Source organism: Balaenoptera physalus, assembly GCF_965194825.1.
Source record: "Balaenoptera physalus genome assembly, chromosome: 17".
Taxonomy (NCBI): Eukaryota; Metazoa; Chordata; class Mammalia; order Artiodactyla; family Balaenopteridae; genus Balaenoptera; species Balaenoptera physalus.
In genome coordinates this window covers 56,425,646-56,448,506 of record NC_138895.1, presented here as the reverse complement: position 1 = coordinate 56,448,506, position 22,861 = coordinate 56,425,646, and the positions used below count along the sequence as shown (strand labels likewise).

Here is a 22,861-nt window from a genome sequence, read left to right as displayed (position 1 = left end):
CAGCCTGAGGCGCACCGTGCGTTCTCCCAGGGAAGTTGTCCCCGGATCACGGGAGCCTGTCAGTGGCGGGCTGCACCGGCTCCCGGGAAGGGCGGTGTGGATAGTGACCTGTGCTTGCACATAGGCTTCTTGGTGGCGGCAGCAGCAGCCTTAGCATCTTATGCCCATCTCTGGGGTCCGCGCTGATAACCGCGGCTCGCGCCTATCTCTGGAGCTCGTTTAGGCGGCGCTCTCAATCCCCTCTCCTCGTGCACCAGAAAACAAAGAGGCAAGAAAAAGTCCCTTGCCTGTTTGGCAGCTCCAGACCTTTTCCTGGACTCCCTCCCGGCTAGCTGTGGTGCACTAACCCCTTCAGGCTGTGTTCACGCCACCAACCCCAGTCCTCTCCCTTCGATCCGACCAAAGCCCCGAGCCTCAGCTCCCAGCCCCCGCCCACCCTGGCGGGTGAGCAGACAAGCCTCTCGGGCTGGTGAGTGATGCTCGGCACCGATCCTCTGTGCAGGAATCTCTCCACTTTGCCCTCCGCACCCCTGTGGCTGCACTCTCCTCCATGGCTCCGAAGCTTCCCTGCCACCACCCCCCATCTCTGCCCGCGAAGGGGCTTCCTAGTGTGTGGAAACCTTTCCTCCTTCACAGCTCCCTCCCACTGGTGCAGGTCCCGTCCCTATTCTTTTGTCTCTGTTATTTCTTTTTTCTTTTGCCCTACCCAGGTACGTGGGGAGTTTCTTACCTTTTAGGAAGTCTGACTTCTGCCAGCGTTCAGTGGGTGTTCTATAGGACCAGTTCCATGTGTAGATGTATTTCTGATGTATCTGTGGGGAGGAAGCTGATCTCCATGTCTTACTCTTCTGCCAGCTTCTCCTCCTCCCCTTCATTTATTTCTGATTTGATCTTTATGATTTTTTTCCTTCTGCTAACTTTCGGCTTTTTATTGTTGTTCTTCTTCTCTCTCTAATTGCTTTAGGTGTAAGTTTAGGTTGTTTATTTGAGATATTTCTTGTTTCCTGAGGTAGGATCGTATTACTATAAACTTCCCTCTTAAAACTGCTTTTGCTGCATTCCATAGGTTTTGGGTCATTGTGTTTTCATTGTCATTTGTTTCTAGGTTTTTTTTTTTTTTTTAACATCTTTATTGAAGTATAATTGCCTTACAATGGTGTGTTAGCTTCTGCTTTATAACAAAGTGAATCAGTTATACATATACAATATGTTCCCATTTCTCTTCCCTCTTGCATTTCCCTCCCTCCCACCCTCCCCATCCCATCCCTCTAGGTGGTCACAAAGCACCGAGCTGATCTCCCTGTGCTATGCGGCTGCTTCCCACTAGTTATCTATTTTACATTTGGTAGTGTATATATGTCCATGACACTCTCTTACCCTGTCACATCTCACCCCACCCCCTCCCCATATCCTCAAGTCCATTCTCTAGTAGGTCTGTGTCTTTATTCCCGTCTTGCCACTAGGTTCTTCATGGCCTTTTTTTTTTTTTTTTTTTTTTCCCCTTAGATTCCGTATATATGTGTTAGCATACTGTATTTGTTTTTCTCTTTCTGACTTACTTCACTCTGTATGACAGACTCTAACTCCATCCACCTCATTACAAATACCTCCATTTCATTTCTTTTTATGGCTGAGTAATATTCCATTGTATATATGTGCCACATCTTCTTTATCCATTCATCTGTCGATGGACATTTAGATTGCTTCCATGTCCTGCCTATTGTAAATAGAGCTGCAATGAACATTTTGGTACATGACTCTTTTTGACCTATGTTTTTCTCAGGGTATATGCCCAGTAGTGGGATTGCTGGGTCGTATGGTAGTTCTATTTGTAGTTTTTTAAGGAACCTCCATACTGTTCTCCATAGTGGCTGTATCAATTTACATTCCCACCAACAGTGCAAGAGTGTTCCCTTTCCTCCACACCCTCTCCAGCATTTATTGTTTTTAGATTTTTTGATGATGGCCATTCTGACCAGTGTGAGATGATATCTCATTGTAGTTTTGATTTGCATTTCTCTAATGATTAATGATGTTGAGCATTCTTTCATGTGTCTGTAGGCCATCTGTATATCTTCTTTGGAGAAATGTCTATTTAGGTCTTCTGCCCATTTTTGGATTGGGTTGTTCGTTTTTTTGTTATTGAGCTGCATGAGCTGCTTGTAAATCTTGGAGATTAATCCTTTGTCAGTTGCTTCATTTGCAAATATTTTCTCCCATTCTGATGGTTGTCTTTTGGTCTTGTTTATGGTTTCCTTTGCTGTGCAAAAGCTTTTAAGTTTCATTAGGTCCCATTTGTTTATTTGTGTTCTTATTTCCATTTCTCTGGGAGCTGGGTCAAAAAGAATCTTGCTGTGATTTATGTCATAGAGTGTTCTGCCTGTGTTTTCCTCTAAGAGTTTGATAGTGTCTGCCCTTACACTTAGGTCTTTAATCCATTTTGAGTTTATTTTTGTGCATGGTGTCAGGGAGTGTTCTATTTTCATACTTTTACATGTACCTGTCCAATTTTCCCAGCACCACTTATTGAAGAGGCTGTCTTTTCTCCACTGTATATGCTTGCCTCCTTTATCAAAAATAAGGTGCCCATATGTGTGTGGGTTTATCTCTGGGCTTTCTATCCTGTTCCATTGATCTATATTTCTGTTTTTGTGCCAGTACCAAACTGTCTTGATTACTGAAGCTTTGTAATATAGTCTGAAGTCAGGGAGCCTGATTCCCCCAGCTCCATTTTTCGTTCTCAAGATTGCTTTGGCTATTCGGGGTCTTTTGTGTTTCCATACAAATTGTGAAATTTTTTGTTCTAGTTCTGTGAAAAATGCCAGTGGTAGTTTGATAGGGATTGCATTGAATCTGTAGATTGCTTTGGGTAGTAGAGTCATTTTCACAATGTTGATTCTTCCAATCCAGGAACATGGTATATCTCTCCATCTATTTGTATCATCTTTAATTTCTTTCATCAGTGTCTTATAATTTTCTGCATACAGGTCTTTTGTCTCCTTAGGTAGGTTTATTCCTAGATATTTTATTCTTTTTGTTGCAATGGTAAATGGGAGTGTTTTCTTAATTTCACTTTCAGATTTTTCGTCATTAGTGTATAGAAATGCAAGAGATTTCTGTGAATTAATTTTGTATCCTGCTACTTTACCAAATTCATTGATTAGCTCTAGGAGTTTTCTGGTAGCATCTTTAGGATTCTCTATGTATAGTATCATGTCATCTGCAAATAGTGACAGCTTTACTTCTTCTTTTCCGATTTGGATTCCTTTTATTTCTTTGTCTTCTCTGATTGCTGTGGCTAACACTTCCAAAACTATGTTGAATAATAGTGGTGAGAGTGGGCAACCTTGTCTTGTTCCTTCTAGGTATTTTTTGATTTCCTGTTTGATTTCTTCAGTGATCACTTGGTTATTTAGTAGCGTATTGTTTAGCCTCCTTGTGTTTGTATTTTTTACAGTTTTTTCCTGTAATTGATATATATAGTCTCATAGCATTGTAGTTGGAAAAGATACTTGATACAATTTCAATTTTCTTAAATTTACCAAGCCTTGATTTGTGACCCAAGATATGATCTATCCTGGAGAATGTTCCATTAGCACTTGAGAAGAAAGTGTATTCTGTTGTTTTTGGATGGAATGTCCTAAAAATATCAATTAAGTTCATCTTGTTTAATGTGTCATTTAAAGCTTGTGTTTCCTTATTTATTTTCATTTTGGATGATCTGTCCATTGGTGAAAGTGGGGTGTTAAAGTCCCCTACTATGATTGTGTTACTGTCGATTTACCCTTTTACAGGTGTTAGCATTTGCCTTATGTATTGAGGTGCTCTTCTGTTGGGTGCATAAATATTTACAATTGTTATATCTTCTTCTTGGATTGATCCCTTCATCATTATGTAGTCTCCTTCTTTGTGTCTTGTAACAGTCTTTATTTTAAAGTCTATTTTGTCTGATATGAGAATTGCTACTCCAGCTTTCTTTTGATTTCCATTTGCCTGGAATATCTTTTTCCATCCCCTCACTTTCAGTCTGTATGTGTCCCTAGGTCTGAAGTGGGTCTCTTGTAGACAGCATATGTATGGGTCTTGTTTTTGTATCCATTCAGCCAGTCTATGTCTTTTGGTTGGAGCATTTAATCCATTTACATTTAAGGTAATTATCTATATGTATGTTCCTATTACCATTTTCTTAATTGTTTTGGGTTTGTTATTGTAGGTCTTTTCCTTCTCTTGTGTTTCCTGCCTAGAGAAGTTCCTTTAGCATTTGTTGTAAAGCTGGTTTGGTGGTTCTGAATTCTCTTAGTTTTTGCTTATCTGTAAAGTTTTTAATTTCTCCATTGAATCTGAATGAGATCCTTGCTGGGTAGAATAATGTTGGTTGTAGGTTTTTCTCTTTCATCACTTTAAATATGTCCTGCCACTCCTTTCTGGCTTGCAGAGTTTCTGTTGAAAAATCCCCTGATAACCTTATGGGGATTCCCTTGTATGTTATTTGTTGCTTTTCCCTTGCTGCTTTCAATATTTTTCTTTGTATTTAATTTTTGATAGTTTGATTAATATGTGTCTTGGCATGTTTCTCTTTGGGTGTATCCTGTATGGTATGCTCTGTCCTTCCTGTACTTGATTGACTATTTCCTTTCCCATGTTAGGGAAGTTTTGACTATAATCTCTTCAAATATTTTCTCAGACCCTTTCTTTTTCTCTTCTTCTTCTGGGACCCCTAGAATTCAAATGTTGGTGTGTTTAATGTTGTCCCAGAGGTCTCTGAAACTGTCCTCAATCTTTTCATTCTGTTTTCTTTATTCTTCTCCCTGGCAGTTATTTCCACCATTTTAACTTCCAGCTCACTTATCCGTCCTCCAGGAGGCCTCACTCTGATTGATATTCCCTGGGGTCTGAGGTTCTCTGTTATTCCAGTGGTTTGGACTCTGAGCTCCCACCACAGGAGCTTGGGCCTGAACTCTGGCCTGGGAACTAAGATCCTGCAAGCTGGTCGCTGGTGGTTCCTCCCATCCCCTTAGGTGTCCGTGGTCCCCCACCGGTGCCTGGTAGGTGCCCTACTTGTGAGGAGACGTGAATTCCACGTCCTCCTATTACACCATCTTGACTCCACCCTCTGTTTGTGGATTTTTTGATGATGGCCATTCTGACTGGTGTGAGGTGATACCTCATTGTAGTTTTGATTTGCATTTCTCTATTAATTAGCGACAAACATTCCAAAATTTAGTAGCTTAAAATCAAGAATTTCATTATCATTTTGCATGGATCCAAGAGTGGACAGGTTGTGGCTGGGAGGGTCTCACTTGGGGGCACTCATTCTGTTGTGTCAAGTGACTGCTGAAGGTGGACCCATCTGTAGGCTTCTTACTCCCACGTTTGGCTCCTGGGCTGGCATGGCAGAACAGTTGGTGCTGGCTGTTGTCTCTCTATTCACGTAGCCTCTCCACGTGATCAGCTTGGGCTTCCTCACAAGATGGTGGACCCAGAATGGAGATGCAATGCTTCTAATGAAAGAAGTTCCAGAATATTACCTCTGTCATGCAAGCTGCTAAGGCCAGTCCAGATTCAAAGGGAGTGGAGGAACAGATCCCTCCTGTGGATATAGTGTGGCATACGCATACAAGTAAGGAAGAAAATGATGGCAGCTATCTTGGGGTCACACCACTATAGTGTTTCTCACTGCTCACTTTACTTCCCAATATAGAAGGCTTCCAGTACTATACAGTATCATTGCTTGGTTAACACAAACACATATATCAGAGTTTATTGAATTTTATTAAACAGGTAATTAGGTTATTTAAATTTCTTTTTTAATTCAGAAAGCCTTGATTGGATTATTACATAGATGTTTTCAAGGATTTTAGTGATATTCTGGGAAACTAGTTGGGATATTTTCATAAGCTGGAAATAAATTACTTTTTCCATTTTGGAAATGGAAGACAGGCCTCCATTATCCAAAATTTTGCCATCCAGCATGTTTTCAGGAATGAATTAGATTCAGATAATGAGGATTACTGTTTTGAAAGGACAGAAATATACTTAAATATACAACAATTATAAAGTATAATGCCAATGTATTCGTTTCTTGAAAAAACGTTGCAGAATATCTTAAGAAACCAAGTAGTTGATTAGCATTTATGATACAGTAACACTTTTGTTTACAGGATGTGTGTGTGTATATATATATATATATATATATATATATATATATATATATATATACACACACACACCTTTGGTTAACTATGGTTATTTCTGGGGGTTGTTTTTCTATTTTGGGAGTGGATATTTTACAGTGATTTTGTAATTTTTAAAGAAATATTATACTTACTAAAAAGTACACGTAATTTATATTTACTGTTTAAAGAACAATGATAAAATCATCCCTGTACCCTACCATTCAGTTTATAAAGTAGAGAATTATCTCTGACTTCACCAAGATAGCAGAGTAGGAGATCCCCAGCCCCCATCCCTCCACAAAAATCAATAATTAGATAGCTATCCACAAACAAAAACAGCACGGGGAGAGCTCTGGAATCCACTTGAGAAACTTCAGCAACCCAATGGAACAAAAAAACCTGAGAATAACCACACAAAAAGAGAAGGAAGAACGTTTCCTTTCACCTCCATCATCCTATCCCCCAAGGCTGCATTCTTGGCACCAAGGAAAACTCCCCAGCTGGAAAGAGCTTGCCTCACAGGGAGAGGAAGAGTGGGGTGAATGACCAGCTTCCCCAGCCTTTTGGAGTATTACATGAAGGACCCACTTCAGTCACCACCACCAGAGACCAGCAAACCTGAGACATGACCCATAAAGATGGGTGGGAACAAGGAAGAAGAGCACGGGCTCCAGTGTCAGATACACAGTGAAAGAAGCCACTGCTCCCAGTGACCTGTCCTGCAGATGAAAACAGCAGCTTTCACTACTGAAGAAATCAAGGGCCAGCACAGCCATCACCAATGTCACTGGGTTTTTGCCCCCCGGTATTCATATTTGCTGACACCAGCCACCTGAGTCCCTCCCCACTCCCCTGTCCCTCCCACCCCAGCAAAAGCCCAGGATCCTCTGTGGCTGCATGAGTATGAGACGCCAGCCCAGAGCCCCCCAGCTGACCTTGCTGCTGTGTGTGCTCTCTGGGCTAACCCCTTCAGCTGTGTACCTGCGCACTGCTTATCTGACCTCCACTGCCATGTGTGCACCTGTGACCAGGTCTTACAGCCATGGAAGTGCATGCTGATACCCAAGGCCTCCACAGCTGCTTGTGGTCCTGGATCTGGCCCTGTCTTCTGTCACTGGCCTGCACCACTGGGCTCATCTGCAGCAAGCCACAGCTGCATGCCTCTGGCCCAACCTCCATCACTGGAGAGACTACGCAGCCACAGGAGGGTATGCTGACAGCCAGGGCCCCCACAGCTGCTTGTGGGTCTGGATCTAGCCCTGTCTCCTATCACTGGCCTGTACCACTGTGCTCACCTGCAGCTAGCTGCTCCAGCTATATACCACATGCTACCAGCCTGACTCCTGATGCCAGGCTCCACTGCTGTGCACCAGAGATCAAAGCCAGCAGCCACGGTAGTGCACACTGACAGCCAGCACCCTCACAGCTTCCCATGCACTGCAGTTGGCCTTAGCCCTTACTGCTTGCCCTGCCTCCCACCAGTGTGTGTGTGTGTGTTTGCAACTGGCCCCTGCCACTACCCAGCTACTTGCAGCTGACTTCCTAAATCTGAGTGTGTGCACACCACTGGCTCCAGCCACTACTGCTGCCTGCCTTGGTGCCTAACGTCTGAACTGGGAGTCACCACTGAGAACCCCAAAAGCCCTTGTGGCCTCTGAAGACATCCTTCCCCCTGCAGCATTCACCAAAGACCATGCAGTTGAGAGGGTGCCTACTCTTACCGTTCAACATATTACTGGAATTCCTAGCCAGAGCAATTAGGCAAGGAAAAGAAATAAAAGGCATCCAAATTGGAAGGGAAGAAGTAAAATAGGCTGTTTGCTGATGGTATGATCTTGTTCCCAGAAAAAATTTAAAACTCCACCGAAAAATTGTTATACCTTATAAACAAATTTAGTAAAGTTTCAGGATACAAAATCAACATACAAAAAATCAGTTGCATTTCTGTACACTAACAATGACCTACTGGAAAGAGAAATAAAATAATCCCGTTTATAATAGCATTAAAAACAGTAAAAAAAAATTAGAAATAAATTTAACTGTGGAAGTGAATGTTCTATACAAGATATTAATGAAAGAAATTGAAGAAGACACAAATAAATGGAAAGATAGCCCATGTTCAGAGATTGGAAGAGTTAATATTGTTAAAATGTTCATACTACCCAAAGCCATCTATGGATTCAGAGTAATCTCTATAAAAATTCCAATAGTATCTTTCACAGAAATAGAAAAACAATCCTAATTTTCATATGGAACCACAGGAGACCCCAGAATAACCAGAGCAATTCTTGAGAAAGAACAAAGCTGGAGGCATCACAGTTCCTGATTTCAAACTATATTACAAAGCTATAGCAATCAGAACAGTATGGTATTGGCATAAGAGCAGACACACAGATCAATGGAACAGAATAGAAAAGCCCAGAAATAAACCCACACATATCTGGTCAACTAATATTTGACAAGGAAGCCAAGAATACTCAATGGGGAAAGGATAGTCTCTTCAATAAATGGCTTTAGGAAAACTAAATATCCACATGCAAAAGAATGAATTTGAACCCTTATCTTACATCACCAAAAATTAACTGAAAATGGATTAAAGACTGAAATGTAGGACTTGCGACCGTAAAATTCCTAGAAGAAAACATAGGGGAAAAGCTCCTTTCAGAAGAGTTGTATTACTTTACACTTAAACCAGACATATATGTAAATACTTCATTATTTTTTTCATCTACTTCATATTTTAATTTGTTGCACTTAATTTTGAATGTATACATATATGGGTACATACCAATCGTAGTTGATAGTATATAAAATTCCCAAGGAGTAGCACTTAGGGAAAAAACTCTTTACCCGCATAACATTATGCGTTAAGATAACCCTTAATGGGAACTGATATAATTTGTACCTATAAAATAAAATTTTGCTGGCATTAGGGAATATTTATTACTCAATGGAAAAGCCACAGTATTTCATCAGTGTACTCAACTTACGTAATGCGCAATTTGTGGAGTTATGTGGAATGAATTTGGAAAAGGATTTATGCTCAAATATTACTTTTTTTTCCCCTTTATTTATTTACTTTTTATTATCACAGTTTGGCACAGAGAATACATTTATTCAATTCTTTCCTGCTGGAAAGACCATTAATTTTTTGGCTTTCTCTTGTAAAGAGACCTAGGAATGACAGTATGAGGAAGGAATTAGGAATCAAGGAAGGTTATTAAACATGTCCGTGGCTCTGGATTTCCATGCACTCCATAGACAGAGCGATTTACACAGGAATTAGTTTCGATTGCTCAAATCTAATATTACCAGATAAGTCGCTAATACAGTTTTGCCTGGAGAGAATCCCTTATCTTGCTTTTTTCTTTATCTCTTTGATAATGTGAATGTGGCCAGACACATTGTAGCCATAGAAGAAACCATCTCCACCCTCTGTTTGCTTCTCTTCCTCAGCCTTCAATAACCTTAGATTTCCCCATCCTGAAGAACCCCTTGCTTGCCCCTCCTGTCTCTCTCAGAACAGTGCTGTGTAGTGGAGCCTTCACTCTCTCATCTTCCCTCCCTCAACTCTGACTTACTCCGGCCCGCCTGGTCTCTGCATTCAGCATCACCGAACTCCTGCCTTAAAGGTCACTGATGACATCCTAATGACCAAATCAAATGGCCGTTTTCTTTTCTTTTAGTTTTTAAATAAGAATTGTATATATTTCACGTGTACAACATGATGATTTGATATACGTCTACATAATGATTACTGCAGTTTAGCTAATTAACATGTCTTCTCACATAGCTATTTTTTGTGTGTTGGATGAGAACACCCGAAATCTACTCTTAGCAAATTTCCAGTATGTACTACAGTATTAGTAACTATAGTCATCATACTGCCTTTTTACGTTTTAAGTATTTCTTTAATACTTAGAACAAAATGGCATATGACCCAAATGTTGCCATTTTGTTTTTGTAACATCTCCCGTGCCAACTTCCCCAAAGGATCATGTGTTTAGAACCTCTTTATGATTCAGTCTCATTGGTGTTTTTGTAATGGAAATCCTTAGGATAGGACCTACGACAAAGCAATCTTTATACCAGCTTATAAGCTCTAACAAGTAGTAGTATAGTAAGCCTTCAAAAATCATACCCTATCAATCATGATGAAAATGTTTCTTTGTCATTTGGGTGACATCAGTGATTGATTTCTAAATGAGGAAATATTTCTAAAATGGTCCCGTAGACCAATTTGTATTTGAGTTGAGTGGTAGCCATAATAATTAATCATTTCTGTCTCCCTCCTTTTCTTTCCTTCCTCTCTCCCTTCTTTCCTCTCACCACACAACTTCCTCTTGTCCAGATTTTCGGTTGTTTCCATATTTTATTTATAAATACAGGAACTGGAGGAGAGATCTTAAGTCATGCTCTGCTCTTAGTTAATAGGAATCATTTTCCTGTATTTTATGGCATAAAAACTGGATGCTTAAAGAGACTCTGCTGTTCAGTGCAAAATGTTCTGTCAGAGCCGGAAAAATAGCATTGATTAGTGATGACTCCAAACCATAAACTTTTACTGTAGCAATTTTGCTACTCCTTTTGAGTTTATAATTTTTGATTCCCCAGATTTTTTTTAGTCTTATCTTAAAAGAAACTTGTAATTTGTTGGTCATAATCCTAAAGAATATAATTTTATGCTGTAAGATAAACACACATATATTTACATGAAAGTAAGCTGTTCTCTCAACTAATGTGCCCAGATAGTCTATGGAGGCAGATATATTTTGGATACACATGCTTTCATGAATACACACACACACACACACACACACACACACCTCAGAGAAATTGTCTCCAGTAATTTTGAATAGCCTACCTCATTGCTACTGAAACTTTCAGTGACCCAGAATTTAAGTTTAAATAGTCATTAAAATATATCTGCAGTTCTCTTTCAAAAAAAGACTTGATTTATGTTAGAATCAATTTAGCTTTTAACAAAATATTTAGATGGCATTATTTGGTGGAATTTTAAATTTTTCTCTGAGAAGACTTGGAAATATTAATTTAAGGCAGTTTAAAAATATTTATTCCTTCAAAAAAATATAAAAGTATAAGTATTAATCTTATATTTATCACCCATACATTTTTTTTGTTTTGTATTAGAATCAAACTGATTGGAAGCGATTTCCAGAAGTTTCTTAATTCATTCCTTGTTTTCCAACTGAGTTCTAATTAAGCTATTGTCAGAAAAATGGTTACCTAATTTTTGAAAACTGATAAAGCAGAAAAGCTTTTCATATCTGTTCTCAGTAACTCGGTCTTTAACTTCCCTAATAGATAAAGAAATTATTATGGTTGTATTATAGCTTTGTAGCTGTAATTTTATGTATTTTTGATTAGCAACATAGTGAAAGGTAGAAAACAGTTCTATTTTAGAAGATAATTTTTCACATATCCTGTGAGCATTGACATCTTTTTTGTTTCTTGGCAAAGCATTCTCTGTAGTCTTTCCTCAAAGTCCTTTTTAAAATAACCATTTTCATGTTGATGCTTTTAGGTCAAGTTTCAGCTCAGGTCCTTGAACCTGCCCTGCTCAGACTGTGAGAGTATATATTCTATAACATAGTAATAGCTCACTGATATTCTTTTATGTAGTTTTTCTTATCAAATTCCAGGTGATGTCTTTACTGAAATTATAGTAGTTTGGAATGCAAGACTCCTCTTGGATATCTGATTCAGTGATGATTTATTTTAAATAATTTCCATTACATTTAGAATTTTTTCATGTTATATGTAAACTTTTCATTTCTCATTTTTCTTTAACACCTAAGTCAAATAAAACTGATTAGAACATAGTGATATAAACATGACCATGAGCAATGCTTGGGAAATACTACAGATACTTATTATGTATATGAGTGTGTGTGTGTGTATGGATGTTTAGTACTTTCTTTTGATTTCAATTTATATTATATGTTTAACAGTCTATGTACATTTTCTGGAGAGTGAAATACCATTTCCAGTTGGGGGGAAGTAAACTCATTTTATTAAACAGTAGGATGTTTGTGGAAAAAATAATTATTAGCTATATTCTGCTCTTTTAATATCTGGTAATCACAAAGATATTAGGATTCAAGAAAACCCAGCAAAGGTTGCAGACTTTTTGAAACCTTAGAGATGTGATGTCTCTAATAATCATTAGGTGTGTTGAACATATTATTTAGAGTACCTTGTAAAATATTTTTCCTCTAATTGAAATCCATTGCTACTACTTGGGTGGTTGACAGAGATTCTACAGTGACCAAAACATTTGTCTGGTCTTTACTTATAGATGGAGACTATTTATTTTGGCAAATATTTGTTTATTTTCCTTGTTCTGCAAGAATAACAAAGAAAATATGCCCTTGATCATCTTGGTCTTGTAACAAACCAATGATAGTCCCAGCCTCCGTTTTATGAATTTAGTGTTTCAACCCTTTGACTGAATGACCTATTCATAGGGTTTGTGGGAGTTTATGATTAAAGGGAAGAGTGTAACACTGACTCCTTCTTCCTCTCCTCTCTCTAAGGAGATCACATTTATTATACCACAAAGGTGATGAGAGAAAGTATAGCATAATGGATAAGAGTGTAAGCTTTGGGACAAGACTGCGTTCAAATCCAAACTCTACCACTTACTGGCTGTGCCATCTTAGGTCACCTTTCCTCTCTGATCTTCTGGTTCTTCTTCTGCAAAGTGGTACCAAAGAGAATATCTATTTCATAGGAATATTTTTAGTATGAAATGAGTTGACATATGTAAAACACTTAGTGCCTGGCACACAGCTAACAGCAGCAGCATGATGATGATGATGATGATGATTTCATAACATGGAGGAAACTCATAGTTAGCATCTTTCTGAAAGAAGGAAAAAGACTTGTCATATGCTTCCTTCTTTCTGTGATACAACCAATAACATTTTAATACCTCTGGTATTTGCGTCACCTGGTCTAAGGGGTCCTTCTTTTGTTTTTCCAATTTTTGAAGTGCCAGATCTGTATCCTAGTAAGGCAGAAGCTCCAAATTTGATAATAATTTTAATTTTTTTCAACTATAATCTTGTTTTCTTTTTTTTCTGTCCAACTCTTTAGAATTTCTGCAAACCAAGTAGATTGTCTTTCAGAACAGAACCTGTTGAGTGAATTGAGAGATTCTTTAGAGTAAAGCAAGTTTGTGGAATATAACCACAGGAGAAATGAATCTGCTGTAACATGAGTGACCTACAACATGAGTGACCTAGCTTGAACAAAAGGATAAGGGACCCTTTCTTCGTGTGTACATTCCTCTCAACACAGGCAGCTTGATCTCTGCTGCTTTCTCGGGGCATCATCACAAAGAGAACCTAGGGAAGGGAGTCCGGGCACAAAGAGGCTTGCTTCATTTCACAGTTCGGAAGCTACCTGTCAGCTCAGTTGGGAAGGAGGAAGACATTTATTTTGAAGGGATGCCTAGCACTCCTTTCTTTATCCTGTTCCAAAGTCCTTTCTCTCTCCTGCCCACACCCTTTTCAGCACAGCTTTATGTTCTCGACTTGAATGTATCTTAACTTTGCACTGAATCATGTCTGAAGCTTAGCAAAAAAATTCTGGATTTTCCCTTCTGAAGGTTTCATTCAGGAGTCAGTGTATGGCTAGGAAACCTATATTTAAAAAAAGAAAAAAACTCCCTGGAGGATTGTACTATCTCTGGCCCATAAACTAGCTTTTGGAACCACAGGTCCAAACTTCTTCCAACTCTCAGCTGAAAAAGAAACATCCTATGTCATCTTCCCTTGAGTTTTACCACGGGCGCACTGTTGATACTGAGTTGCGCTAAATGTGTTGCTTGACCCCAGGAAACTGAGGCTTTGAAAGCCTTTAACCCAAGGAATAATTAATACGAGAAGTAGAGGTTGTAGGCCAGGCCCACTGGGGAGCTAATATGGCCCAAGAGCACCCGGATGTGCTGGGGGACTGGGTGGGGATCTTGATGCCTCCAGCCTAGTATTTACTGATTAATTTGTTTGTTCAGCAGCCATTTAAATGATTATGAGATCAAAGAAGTTTTGCTGGGCACAAGGGATCCAAAGAGTATAGTGGAAAGAGTACAGGTTTTAGAATCTGCCAGATGTTGGTTTGAATCACTGCCGAGCTATGTGATCCTGAGCTGTTTACTTAACTTCTCTAAACCTATTTCCTCATCGGCAAAGTGAAAATAATGCTTACCTTGCGGGCTGTCTTAAGGATTAGAAATAATACACACGAGGCACCTCATCTGGTGCTAGAATTGATTTAGCATGTATGTGCCAGGTATAGTATCTGAAACTTGACACACATTTTCTTTATCCTTTACAGCAATGCTGAGGTGGGTACCATTGATATTATTAGTTCAGAAATAAGAAAACTAAGCCTTAGAAAAAGTAACTGATCCAAGATCACTAGCTTCTGAGAGGCAGAGCTCTGCTTTGAATCTATGACTGTCTGACCCCCAAACCCATGTACTTAACCATGTATCCTAGATGCCTGCCTAGTCCAGTGTCATGTGACTCTCCCACCCCTCCAGGCTAGACCTGGGAGTGACCTATCCATGGACTGGCCAGGCATCCATGACTCTGTAGTTTAACTGAGGGGGGAAGCAAGGCATGTTGAGCTCTTCTCTTGGGAATATGCAATTAAGGCAAAAGAGATTGAGGCCGTTATAAGTGGGAGGTAAGCTGAGAGGTCATGGGTTTATTCAGGGCCAGGGTTGCCTTCATAAACCATGTGTAAGCTGGAGGTGAGGGCAGAAGCCATGTGGAGCCCAGGAAGAACAAGAGAGTTCGCTTGATGATGGATGACAAAGACCCTATGGTTTTGGTTCCTGACCACATTCAGCGTTCGGATCTAGCCCAGACATCTTTGCTCTAACTCACCATATTAACTGAGATAAGTTTGAGTGAATATCTGTAACTTAATTTTTAGGAAGACTCTAACCAGTGCTCTGTGGCACATACTGGCATTACATTGTAGCTATTTGTAATTATTCACAAACCAGTAGCCATGAAATATAAGCACACATAAAATTGCAATAAAAGGTGGTAATTTTTTTAGTGAGGGAGGTTCAAAGTGCTACAGGAGCACAGAGGAGGGGATGCAGTTATGGAGGCTGGAACATGCATCCCCTCATGTCACCCTGTGTTGACGGTCCTCATGTAAGGCCTGCCACTTAGGTGAGCCATAGGCTGGACTGATAACCCACGTTCTGACGTAGCTACCATGTAGAAACCATTACTTACATTCTTATTGCTTGTAAGTATGTCTTCAAGTTCCAAATTGTGTTGAATCCAAATTAAATAAATGCTTGCCGTATGACGATAGTCCTAAATATCATTTCTTGGACTTTTTTTTTTCATTTAGTTAATGGTTATTGATTGAAGCCCAAGATGAAGGGATTAAATCATCTTATTCAAATGGAATTATCTTAAAAGGTACCTTCCGTTATAGTATGAAGTCAGCTTTGGAGCAACTTGAAATTCTTCTCTGGTTATCCCATCACTCCTAATCAAATGAAATCAGTATCATTTTCTCTGCAAAACCTGATTTTTTTTTTCTGACTTAATTTAAGAGTGGCAAATGAGCCTGATTGTTTTCTGCAAATTTTATTTATTTTGAGTAAATTCAGGGTGCATAGCGGCATGACATTCTAGGAGAACCGTTTGAATGCTTAAATTTTTTGATGATGTTCAATTACATGAGAATGTGTACGAAGCACTTACAGTGCATGGTCCATAGCAGCAATGTCCACCAATCCACTTACCCCACCAAGAAATTTTATAGATTGCATCTTGATAAAAGGTAAGGAAAAGAATAAGCAATGAATCAATGCAGTGTATATTTACAGAAAGTCGCTAAGTTACAGATAAGTTGTCACGTATGCCATATTAACAGTTCATAATGGGTTTTCAGTTATGATGAGGCCATGGATTTTTCTCATAGAACTCTGTCAGAGTAATATTAGCCATCTTCTAATACTTTTTGGTCTTTCTTGAAAAATAACTCTATTGCTGTGTTCTTATCCAGGGACTTTTAGAGCTGTAAAATTATATAAGAGAGAAATATTGAGACCTGGTTCCAAGTCCAGCTCTGCTGCTAATTAGCTGTAGGAACTTGGATAGGTCACTCGGGTTTCTCTGTGCCTGGCTTGCTTCATTTCTAAAGCATTTAGCAGAGCTGGACTAGAGCAGAGGGTAGTAATGTCGGGTATACATGCTGTCTCTCCACCCTCCCCAACATGGTCCACTGCCTGAGGCTGGGAAGCCAACGTGATCAGAAGCCTTGCTCAGGAGTCACCACCTAACAATCAGCTTTTGTACTTGATATTAAATCTCTGTGCACTCCCTGCACCAGAAGATAATGACGATCATTTTTAGATTTACAACTCTATTCTTATAGGTAAGAGACCTAAGGGAAAAGGACCTGTTCTTTGCAGGTAGTTTATGTTAACTTTCCCCATAAGAAAATGGGAACCTGGGTTTGTGAATAATGCTTTTTTCCCCTAAATCACTGTTTGAATAGCAGATTTCATCTTTATTTTCTTTTCTCTTAGCCTCCTTTACCTTCAAACATCTTTTTAATAGAAATGTAATTACATTTTTCCTCGTGCAGCATTTGGATCTTGCTACCTATTCTTTAGTCCACTACAGAGCTTACCATTGGCTAAAAAGAAAAAAAGAAGACCTTCAGTTGGGGTTAAAAGAAAGTATTTAAGAAGTTAGAGCCTAAAAGCTCCCCTGTATATATATTTTTAACCAGAGATACTCTTACAGTAAAAGTGAATTATTGCCCCCTTGTGGTAGAGTTATATATTTACTTTTTTCACACAAATGAAATTTTGGACAGGATGATTTTAGTTTTCACTACTCTGAAACTCTTTGTCCTTGACAGTGAACCTAAAGTAGTTATGAAAAGAACTTGAGACATTTTTGAAACCACCTCTTTTTGTTTATTCTCACCTATCTTAAACTCCATGGAATCTTGTCTAAACTGATTTTTTTCTTTCCTGAGGTACCAGATTTCTAAGAACTTAAACAAATCAACTGGAGTGATCAATGTTGTATGGAACAAACCTAGATATTATTCAGGTTACTTTTCTGTAGTCTTTACTGCTTCAAATGGGTTGGTAAGGGCTTGGTAATAGAAGTTGTATCTTAGACCCAAAGAACAATAATTTTCTCCAGAGCTATACAATGAGGAAATTTTGAAACACCATGTGCAAATCTTAGTGGTGATACACTTAATTCATAAAGGTTCAGGTCATCCTCAGGATTAGCTTTTCTCTTCCATTTTCATCAATTTGAACAATGAAACAAGATTTTTTAAACCAAATGGGACTTCCTTTCAGCAAAATAGGCAACAGACCTCATGCCTACTAAAATGTCTTTGAGTAGAGAGGCCTCGAAGAGAAAGGAAGCCATTTTGTACTCTTCTTTTTGCAACAAAAAATATGGTAAAATTTTACAGATAAAAGAACAGTAACACACAGTCAGAATCGGCTTATTGAATTACAGCTTACAAATTAGTATAAATCTGCATAGGTAGTAAGTATTCTGAATTCTGAATGATTTTCATGTTTGTATGTTTAGAGGAGCCCATTTTGTCAGTTATTTTTTATTTTGGATGGCTGTCACTCTCCACCAATAGCCTTGTAAGATGAACAAGCTAACTGGTAAGCTATCTCCAAATTGTGTATAGATTTTGAAAGCACATGCTCTTTTTTTTTTATAAAGATGAAATGACTAAGTGACTACTTGGAAGTTTCAAGTTATGACTTGAAATTCAAGATGTCCAGTAAAGTTCCCTTAGTAAGTGGCTTGTTATTTTTCAACACTATGACATTTATTGGTTTGTCTCTAGATTATTTTTTTCTCAAAGAAAATTTGATCACAGTCATCAAACAACTATTGAACAATTTACCAGTCCTTTAAAAAGACAACGATCTCTCTCTGTGAAATGTTTTCAGTAGAGTGTATTTTTGAAAAACCAGATAGATGTTACTTAAAATGCCAATTAAGGAACTCTACTGTAAAGGAGCCAAATAGGTTCATTTGCTTTACTCGTTCTAGCTCACTGTCTCTGACTCTCCAGCTGATGTAAATAAATAACCATCAATATGTTGTTCTGAACCATTATGAACGTGGAAAGATTTTTATCTTGGACTCTGTAGAATATAGAGGGGTAGAGCCAGTCATGCTCATCGTATTTGCCTACTTGGACACCTTTCTAGATACAAGAAGCTTTGTGAGCCAACATCCATTCTTAATGTCTAAAATATTTAGGTTAGTAGTTCTTAAACTTTCATGTGTTAGATGCAATTGTGATTGATCCCTCCACTAAAGAACCTGCTTACCACCACAGTAGGAATGCTTTTGAATTACAGGCTTTTTCTTATACCCATTTATGACAAGTTTTAGGGACAAGTAATAGTAGTACTCTTGGGAATAAATTTAACTGTCATGGCCTTAAAATACAAAATACTTCAATTCATAGCTGAAAAGAAGCTTTATTATTTCTGTAATCATAAAAAGAAGAGGTCATAAAAAATCATAGTTAGACATTCAGGTAATTTACAATTTTTCCAGAATTATAGTAAACATCTCTATGCAGAAATCTCTGTTCAACTTTAGGTTATTTTCCTAGGATAGATTCCTAAATCTGAGTCAAAAGTTAGGAATATTTTTAATGCTTTTGTATACATTGCCAGATGGCTTTTCAAAAAGGCTGTATCAATTTTATATTCTCATAATGCATCCTGATGCCTGTCTTACCATTTTCTCACTAGCTTTTTACATATTTTTACTTTTAAGAATCTTTGCAGTGGCAACTCATCTTAGTTGGAGGTTTTAATTATGAGATTTGATTCTTTAAATATATTTATTAGCTATTTTATTTCCTTTATGAATTGTATTTAGGTCTTTTGTCTATTTTTTGAGCTTTTAAAGTATTTTAGGAATCAGCTGGCATTTTTCCAGAGAATTATCAATCACTCTTAAATAAATAAATCCCTATTGCTACTCATTCTTGGGCAAACTAAAGTTGCTCATACAAGAAAAAAGAAATAACCCAATTACTATTTATTGTCTACATCTCAGTCCTTGTGGCTTTAGATGTGGAAGCAACCTTATGTTTTGCTCCAGCACATCCTCTGAAGTATGACAAGATTCATCGAGTTAGTAGTTACAGACTTCTTGTCCTCAGTTTTAGCTGCTTTGAAGGATGAGTGGAGGTGATTCCCAAGTCTCCATGGTGAATTTCATAAATACAGTGAAGCCCAGGTTTCAAGTCAGCATCACAGACTTACCATTAAAATTTAGTAAAAATTGGTACTCGTTTCAGGTGATTAGCCTTGTCATCATAGTTGTGGCTATAACAATGGTAATTATAGTTAATTACATTTGCATGATGTAGCTTACTTTGCTCAGTTTTGTGTGTATGTGTGTGTGTTTGTGTATGTATATATAGAGAGAAGCTTTTACCTTTTTCCACAGTCACAGCTACTGAATTTATTCTTCAATTTTCTTTCATTGTATTTACCATTAGGAAGTCTTTCTCAAAGCACTTAGTAATCATAATGCAAACCCTAGACAGCCTTTGTACCTTACTGATGTACGTACAAGAACCATTGCTCTGATGATAAAAAGACTCTTACCTAAATCTAGTGAGAGGAAAAATCATTTGAAGACCTTCCTTGAATTGGGGAGCTTATGAAAGAAATTCATGTCCGACTGGCAGTGGAGTCAGTAGTTTCACAGCTTCATGTGATTTGTAAGTCTGCCTGATATCTTGGTTCAAAATAATGTCCTATTCCTGATTCTAAGAGCAGCAATCTACAGCTGGATGTTACAAGTATTTCCATAAGGGACTGTTCACCTTTTCCTGTAGAAGAGTTGATAGGTTATCCTGTTGGACCATTTCCACATGTGTGCAAGTCAATGTCATTATGTTGGTTAGAGTGTGGCTTTGATAGCATCTTTCTAACTTTGTTCATTTTGATAATAATCTTGTCTCGCTAGTGATAGTTTACATATCTTTTTATCCTAGGAACACAACTTTTTCACACGATGCCTCATGACTTTCTAGTGAAAGATAATTGTAGCATCTTCATCCTATAAATGTAGAAACTGAGAGTCACAACCACAATGTATTACCAGACATCTCAGTTACAAGACTGCCTACCTACCAGGTTTCCTTCCTCTCAGAGAGGACCTTTCTCTATTAAACCACATTGTTTTCCTTAAAAACTGTTATATCTGGGCCAGTCATCTTCTTGCATTCATATAACAGTGCTGTAAAGATTTGCTCTGTAGATCAGATTCCGCCTGATCTTGAAGAAATTCTCCCAATAGTAATTTAAGGCCACTGCATTCTTCAAGTACTCAGGACAATGATATGAAGAATTTTTCACTGGAGTTGGACATAGCTGAAGGCTGACAATCTCATAAAACTCAAACCTTTTCTGCTCATCCTGGGCAGTATATTTGCCAAGTCTTCTCTTGTGAACTGAGAAGTAAGAAAGTTAAGTCCATGAGTTGAATTACTCTTTGGGTGACTGGCATCATATTTTCCCTTAAATGCTCAGGGTGAATGTAGTTGATAATGTGGAAATCTGAAAGTACACAAGTCATTCTCTCAGTCTAATTTCATAGTCACAGATGTAAAGAAGTTAAGTGGAAACAAATTAGCACACTTATATGTCCAATATAACTTATTTTCACATATATAGATAAGAATAGGGATATTTATTTCTGTTAGCCTTAATCTTACCAATTCCTTATATTTGAAAATCTTAGTAGAGTTCAGAAGAAAATGTGTGCAAGACCCTTTTCATACTCTATGTTAGGTTATGTGTTAATATTTTACTACTTTGAGTTGGCTTAAAGTCCAAACAACCTACTATGGACCACAAAATATTTTCAGTTAATTTAGAACTATCCATGGTCAAGTCTTGGCTAATCGTCTTAAGCCTTTGGTATTTGCAATATATCCTACGTGAGAAGTGGGGCTGACCAAAAACAAAACCAAGCAGTGAACAAATAGCACAGTGAACAAATAGTCACTTAAAAGAGACATCTGAGGAGAAATTTTAGGGTTGCAATAAGGTCTCCCAAAACATCTCTAGTTGGAACCAGTACCATAAAACTTATCGCCAATGGGATAATCGTATAATCTATAAAATAAGTTTTCAGAAGCATTTCTGAATTTTTTGTCCCAATATGAACTGCTTTATGCAAATATTGAGGAACTTCTATCGCACAATGTTCTATCAGCCAGCAAACACAAAAACTACTTGATATTGACAATTACATCAGAATAATATATTGATATTAGGTAAATGACATGAAATTAACCTTTGAAAATGAGAGTTTGCAGTCACTTAGCATAGATTTGCTGTTAGTGAAGGAGTACACATCTAACATTCAACTACATAATTTATACAAAGAATTGAAATGGTGATTGGGAAAGGTTTTATTTAAATAACATATTCAGTGTATTTTTATCTTAACACAACACATTTTAAAATCTAGGAATGTTCGCATTATTTTTTCATTTAATTTTATTTTGTTTCTAAAAGAAACTCCAGCCTTTAAATAAGTGAAACACAAACTGAATTTTTACATGGTAGCCAGCAATGAATTTTTTTAACTAAGGATTTTTTTGTTGTTTTTTGAGAGAAAATATAGAACTAAGAAAACCTTCCTCATAAAACTTATATAAGTGAAACTTCTTTTTAAATATGCTATTTTATGTTAAGTATTTCATCTCTCTGTCCTTATTAGGTGTGTCTCATCATTAGAAACAGTGTTACTAAATAGTTGTAACTTTACAGTTTCTTTGACTAATGATGCCTTGGACTAAAGTTTCATTGGGTAGGATTAACTACGTTTTAAGTTGGCAAAATGCCATTATAACATTAATGCCAGAATTTAATGAGAACCAGAAGTTAACTTCAAGGACCTTCATAATTTAATATGAGGCATGCTTATGTTCTTATTTTACTGTAGTGTCCTATTAAAAATAAGTTATTCCTTATCTTTGTTCTTGTGATAAAAAGTTGAACTCAGCAAAGTTTTACTTATTGAATCTAGGGTCTTACAAGTAAGACTCTTCCATCCTCAAACAAGACAGACCCTTTCCGATCAGAAAGAGCAGAAATGAGAACCACCTCCCTTACTTAAAAATCTCGTGGCCTCCTTTAATCTCCTATGACTCTGGTTTCCTATGGCTCGTATCTATCTTCCTAACCTCTGGTCTATTTCTTTTCCATGTCTTATATCAGCCACTTCCCCATTGCCTGGATTGAAAAGCTGACCAGCTATGTTGCTGTAACGAAAGCATCTTGGGGATATTGAGTTTCTCACGTGTGGGAAGGATGGAGAGCATGGATTAGAATGGAATGTTCTATTTGTGGTACTGATGACTGCGGTGTCTAATAGCTATACCTCACAGGAAGAGACAGCTTAAGTTTTGTGGAACTACATGATGAAGTTGGAAGTAGGGACAGTTAGAGGAGGAAGAAGAGCTGACGGGAGGATTCTCTCTAGCCTGTGAGGAAGAACCTTCCTGTCCTGAAGGTGTACAGCACCAAACTTCTAATGCAGATGAACTTTCAAGCTCTTTTCTGTTCTAAAAATCCCATGATTCCT

The 22,861-nt window shown here is 38.0% G+C and overlaps 1 protein-coding gene and 1 long non-coding RNA gene across 3 annotated transcripts in view; both read left to right on the top strand.

Annotated features, from left to right (window-relative positions):
- The window catches only part of LOC309647237, a 526,943-nt gene that overhangs the window by 486,661 nt on the left and 17,421 nt on the right, over nt 1-22,861 (top strand). The window lies entirely within an intron of this gene.
- Nucleotides 1-22,861, top strand: part of RSPO2 (R-spondin 2) — a 176,035-nt gene that overhangs the window by 143,336 nt on the left and 9,838 nt on the right. The window lies entirely within an intron of this gene.